This window comes from Lontra canadensis, unplaced genomic scaffold (assembly GCF_010015895.1).
Source record: "Lontra canadensis isolate GAN:19392208 unplaced genomic scaffold, GSC_riverotter_1.0 scaffold119, whole genome shotgun sequence".
In the NCBI taxonomy this organism is placed as follows: Eukaryota; Metazoa; Chordata; class Mammalia; order Carnivora; family Mustelidae; genus Lontra; species Lontra canadensis.
Genome location: NW_022631113.1, coordinates 4874006 through 4880366, shown reverse-complemented (window position 1 = coordinate 4880366; position 6361 = coordinate 4874006). Strand labels below are relative to the sequence as shown.

The 6361-nt window shown below is 38.5% G+C and overlaps 1 pseudogene; it reads left to right on the top strand.

The window, feature by feature from the left end:
- Window positions 1–5568: 5568 nt before the first annotated feature.
- LOC116857158 lies at window positions 5569–6053 on the top strand (annotated as a pseudogene).
- The last annotated feature ends 308 nt before the right edge of the window (window positions 6054–6361 follow it).

Below are 6361 nucleotides of genomic sequence, written 5' to 3'. Positions count from 1 at the left end.
ACTTTTTTATTTCTAGAGGATATAAAGAAACCACAAATCTCGGGAATTTAAGAGCAAATTCCAGGGTCATTTGTTATGCAAAATTAGTGCACAAGAACAAGATATAATCTCACAATAAAGGTTGGAGTAGTTAAACAGGAAGAATAAATCCTAGATTGAAAGACCATAAACTACGAACACAGTCTAGGGCCTATAAATCTTCACTTGAAAATTACAATTTAAAACAGGATAAGAAGATTAAAAAGGCAAAAGCTTAGAGATTTTTTTTTGTTGTTGATGGCAGTTGAGGTGTATATTTTTGTGGGTGGAAACTGACAATATTGACTGGATTAGAGCAGATGGTATCTCCTGAGTCAGAATTTGAAAGAATACTTGGAGTTTAGTGGAATCTCATTAATGTGAAAGATAAACAGTACAACTTGCTCATTAGCCAATGTAGAATCTGACTTTTTGTTACTATCTTTCATACAATCACTAAACATTGAAATCGACTTAAATACTATAGCATCCACAATAGGGACCTAAAGGAAAGTAAAATAACCAGAATAAAAGTTTTCTTGTTTTAGAATTTTTGCTTTAGAATTGTTTCCTACCTATACTCCATGTCATATAATATCATTTGTTGAGAAATAGTCACACTTCTGAAATAATGTACCAAGACAGTTTTAAAATATTAACTTAATAAGTAAGGAAATAATGAAATTATCCTTCTAGAAATGAATTTGACAGCATGTAACAAAACTTCTAAAATATTCCTACACTTTGAGTAGCAGTTCCATTTATAATTTTTGAGGAACTAATGATAGGCTTGTAAATATTCTTTTTGAATAGGATGTTCACTACAGCATTATTATGAGGAAAAATTGGACACAAGCAATCTGATCAATAATAGAAGACTACTTAAACTACTACAAACTGTTGATTTCAAATATGCTTCAGCTATGTAAAATGATGTTGATAATTATTTAAATATTTGGAAAATATTTACAGGACATTTGTCTTAGTCTATCCAGACTTTTATAATAAAATACCACAGATTGGGTGGTTCATCAATAGTAGAAATGTATTTTTCACAGTTCTGGAGGCTGAAAGTCTGAGTTCAGGGTGCCAGCATCATCTGATGGGGATCCTCTTGCAAGTCATAGGCTGTTTGTATCATAACATGGTAGAAGGAAGCTTTCTGAGGTCTCCTTTTAGAGCACATGATGAGGGAACAGAAGTCTGGCTGAGGACAAAGCAAAAGGTTGACAGCTTGCAAACTCCCCTTTATCCCCACTCCTGGGTGGGACATATGTGACATTCTTTAGGAATCTCCCAACTATCTTAATAGCTTGCTAGAAAGGGAAAAATAACCTTGGCAATGGCAAGGCCTCTGGTATCCAGTATCTTATAGGCCCTCTTTAACATATGGGAGTTCTAATGAAATCTCCCTTTTCCTTACTTCCCCCACCCCCATGGTACATAACCTGCCACCCCTCACAACCCAGGGCAGTAGCTCTTCCTGCCCATGGGTCCTGTCCCCGTGCTTTAATAAACCACCATTTTGCACCAAAGATGTCTCAAGAATTCTTTCTTGGCCATAGGCTCTGGACCTCACCCCACTGAACCTCACCTGTATTCTAAAACTTCATCATTTGGTGCCCAACGTGGGGCTCAAGTCTTTACAATTGGACTCTAAGCTTTGGGCAAAATTGGTGAGTACTTTCTCTCCTTTTCCATTAGTCTCATTTCAGGGGCTTTTCAAGGAGTATGGTCTTTTTGGAACACTTTCATATCGATTGCTCAGGTTGCAATTCTCTAGCCCATGGCAACTCTGTGGGGAGGAGAATGTCTGCTTTTGGCTGGGAGTCAGTACCCTGCAGGAATGGTAATAAGACCCAGAAACTTGATGGCATCTCTTAATTCCTGTTCTTATATAAAGTTGTCTCTCTTGGGCACAGGACAGCGACCTAAGTCCTTAGGATGGCTCCCAATCTTAAGACTCCCATGTGAGGTTTCCTCCTGATTGATCAAATGTGACACCCTCCACATCCCTGGTCTAGCCACTTCTGGCCAAGGGACCTTCAATGGGAGCTGGCCAAAACCAGTACCCGACTGAATTAAAATCCAACCAGGGACTATTTCCTAGGGAATTTGGCTGTAAGGACCACATGTGTTGGAATGTCATTTAGACCATGATGGATTTCAGTCCTTACTGTTTCTTGTCAATGTCTTCTACAAACTACTGAAGCTACAAAATTGGGTAATTTCCCCTTGCCAAACTTTACTAGTATTTCCATGGGTTAAACTGGCAAAACAGTATGCAATCTCAGGACAGACGAGGGCATGGTATGGCAAAGTATTTTGGTCCATTCACCAAGCACCCATTGGCAGCCTAGGATGCAATCGGGAAGGGCAGGGGGGCTGGCACCCCTCCAGGGCATTTTACAACAGGACTGCTTCCGGGGGAAGGTAGGATCGTGATCAATAGTGATGTCTTGTGGAGGGACACCTCTGGTCGCTTTTCACACACAGGAACCTCTGACATATCCCGTGTGGGATGCCATCCAGGAGTTGGGGGGGATTTGGTAATGTACCTTCTTTACTTTTCTGGGAGCATGGCCTCAATAGTCTTCTTCAGTTCCCAAGAACTCTACATTTGGGTGCCTTTTAACCCACTGGAAATAATTTGGATTGCAAAATTTAGGAAAGGACTGAGCTCCTGCAACACTGCATGGCCTCAGTGAGATCTATCAGTTAGATCTCCTTTGCAGGAAACAGGGTAAATGGACCTATGATACCTTCATTGTTTATACCTAGGCCTCCATTATTGTACACCAGGACCCTGACCTAAAGGCCTTTTGCAGAATTTGTTTGCCCAAATGAGTCAGGTGGTAAACTCCCTCCTGACACATTGGATGATAATTATGTAAATAAGCCTTCTAGTAAACCCAGGTTGCTGGAGGATACACAGGCCAACCTTAGCAAAGGGGACTCTGACTTTCTCTCTCTCTGTTCCTCCTAATAGATATGGGGACTTCTCCCTTACTCATTTCCCATGTTAATGGCTATAACTGGAGCCAACTGGGGTTAGTCTAACTCGGGACGGAGACTTTAAGGAATAGTCCCAAGCAGCTGTCAAAACTCCTTTTGTTTCAGGGAAATTCCCCATCTTCTCTGGCCCTAAGTAGACTGCCTGACTCCTTCTCCCTTGTTGGTGGGAAAGCACAGTGTCTGTTAGAGCTGATGAGCTCTAAAACTGGGAATCCTTTCTCTGCCTTCTGGCAGCACTTTGTTTCTTCTGTCTCCCCCTTCTCCTGTTTCTGCACCAACATGGGTGTGGCCTGTATGACTGGCCTCTAGACCATGCTCCTTCTGTCTTCACTATAAAGGAGCAAGAAGAGCACCCCTCCTGGACCTAACACCTTCCACTCCAGATTTCCCCACCTGTGTCTCAGGTAAACACTGAAAATGGGGTAGGCCCAGGTGGAACATAAATCAGTATGTAAACTAAGATAAGTTTGTTGGTTTAATTAAGATAGACATGTCTTTGAAGTTACAGCAGTAAATGTGAAATTTTTATTCTATCAAGGTTTACTGAAGGTCAAATAACCTCGTGTTACTTCTGTTGCAGTTTTTTTAGCAAAAAGATGACTAAACTGATGGTCAATTGTCTCAAAGTTTTCATGGGTAATTGTTGAGATAGCTTTCAAACTCTTGGGTAACCTGAAAGTTCCTAAGTTTTGCTTGGATGATAAATGGAATTAAATTTGTTGGACATCTAGGTCTTTCAAATAGGACAAAATGCTAAGTCATTAATTACTGGACATAGGTTTGTGCTTTTGATTTACTGTAAAGAAGTTAAGAATATTTAAATCTGATAGTAAACACATTGTGTGCTTAACTGATTCACAAATTTGCGATCTAAAGAATTCTGTTGTAACAGCTCACAATTGGTTAATACTTAACTGACTAGAGATTAAGGTGTTTCTAAGAGTACAAAATTCTAACTGTAACTAAGACTGATGGAAATAAGGGAAACAACTCTGTATATGGAAAAGTAGAAGATATGTAAGAAAGATACAAGGAATGGAAATCCATTTTTTGTTGAAGGTAAAAGGTAATTTGTTCTAAATGAGATGGTTGTTTGGAAAGAAAAAGCTTGGGACAAAAACTAATGTAAAAGAAAGTTAGTAGAAGGTTTGTGAAGGGAAATATTCAGAAAAGGAATTTTAGGCATGGTCAGGACAGACTAAAATTAAAAGAAATGGATTTTAAAGTGCATTGGTATAAGATTGAAATTCTCTGTTCAAAACGACAGTTTTCTTAAATTAATCTGCTGTTAGGAAGAAAATGGAAACAGTTGTTTCCTCTTTGCCTGTCCAGAAAAACCACATTTTGCCTATATTAGGTCTTTAACATCCCTAATTATATTTAGGCATGTGCTTTAAAACTTTATAAGATTTTAACAAGTGTTGACATGATTTAAATTGGAAATGAAATCTCTTTAACTCATTATGCCTTTCCTTGGTATGCTAAATTACTCAGAAAGTACTGCTAAACAAATGATAAACCTTGGGTTATATTTGGGTAAATGCTATAACTATTCTAGAGGATCTATGCATTTTCTAAAGTTTTAATGTTTTGATAGATCATCACTTGATATTGTAATTATTGAAGTGATATGTGTCAATGGATCACAGAATTGCTGAGTTTCCTCGTGTATTGTATCATAGTGAAATCTCGAATCAGATCATTAACAATGTCTATTTCTGAGTTTTTGGATTTTTTTTTTATTCTCTTGTAAATTGAGTTTTACCTTAAAGGAAAGTCATATAAAGGACTTTCAGGACAAATACAGGTATTTAATATATTAAAAATTCTAAAACTGAAATGGGTAAGAATTTCCAGAACTAACTAAAGCTGCATTAAACTAAACCAGAATTAGTAACATGGGACTAAATGAACTAAAAGATTATAGTGTTATGTCTCTTATTTTAGACATTGCTCCTTTTCTAATGTTTACTCTTCCAGATTAAGAAAAATTTTACTTATCTGTGATGTACAGAAATATAAAAATATTCATTTGTAAACAAATCAAAGCATTCAACTTTTCTCTCTATGTGAACACTCTGAAACTCAAAAGGTCTCAGTAAGTATTCCTTCTTCCATGGCAATCAGTCATTTGCATAAGTTCAATAAGAATCTGTTCTCCTTGTAACAGGACACTATTGGAATCATTGATTATTTTACCAAGGCTTTGACTGGAATGTCATATTTGAGAAAGATATGCATAAACTCTGATATGACCAGACAGCTTTAAGGAACAAAGGTTGACTTTATGAAACCTAGAGCCATTAAGCCCCTTGGAACCATTGGCCTCATACCTTGCTTACAGAGTTCCCAGCAGCCTCACTAAGTGAGTAAAGAATGTCACTTCCTGGCAGGTGCAGAAACCTCAGGATACTTTGGGGACCTCATGAAGAGGAATCTGCCCAAATCTACAGGTATTATACAGGCATGTCTGATGTCAAGTACTTGGCTTGGCTTCTGGCCTGGAGAGCTACTTAAAAGTTCAACCAAGGGAAATCCCTTTTACGAAGATGGCACTGAAAGCTAAGAAGGAAGCCCCTGCCCCTCCCAAAGCCGAAGCCAAAGCAAAGGCTTTGAAGGCCAAGAAAGCGGTGCTGAAAGGCATCCACATTTGCAAAAAAAAGAAGATTCACACATCACCTACATTCCGATGACCCAAGACTCTGCGTCTCCAAAGGCAGCCCAAATACCCTCAAAAGAGCGCCCCCAGGAGAAAAAAGCTTGATCACTATGCCATCATCAAGTTCCCCCTGACTACTGAGTCAGCCATGAAGAAAATAGAAGACAACAACACACTTGTGTTCATTGTGGATGTCAAGGCCAACAAGCACCAGATCAAACAGGCTGTGAAGAAGCTCTATGACATTGATGTAGCCAAGGTCAACACCTTAATCAGGCCTGATGGAGAGAAGAAGGCATACGTTCGACTGGCTCCTGACTATGATGCTTTGGATGTTGCCAACAAAATTGGGATCATCTAAACTGAGTCCAGCTGGCTAAATCTAAATACATTTCTTTCATGATTAAAAAAAAAAAAAAAAAAAAGTTCAACCAAGAGATCCCTTATAAGAAGCTCCAGAAAAGCAGATTATAAAAGATCTATATGATCACTCACTGTTCCTGCTGAGCTTAGGTAAATAATTAGGCCAAGTTTGTTAAAACTGGTCTTGTTTTTCAAATAAATTAGTCCCAATTTGGCCATTTCTGGAAATGAGGGTTATTTTAGAGAGAAAAATTATGTTTCAACAACACACCTTTGTGGATGTTAAGTTCTAGATTTGATTGTCTT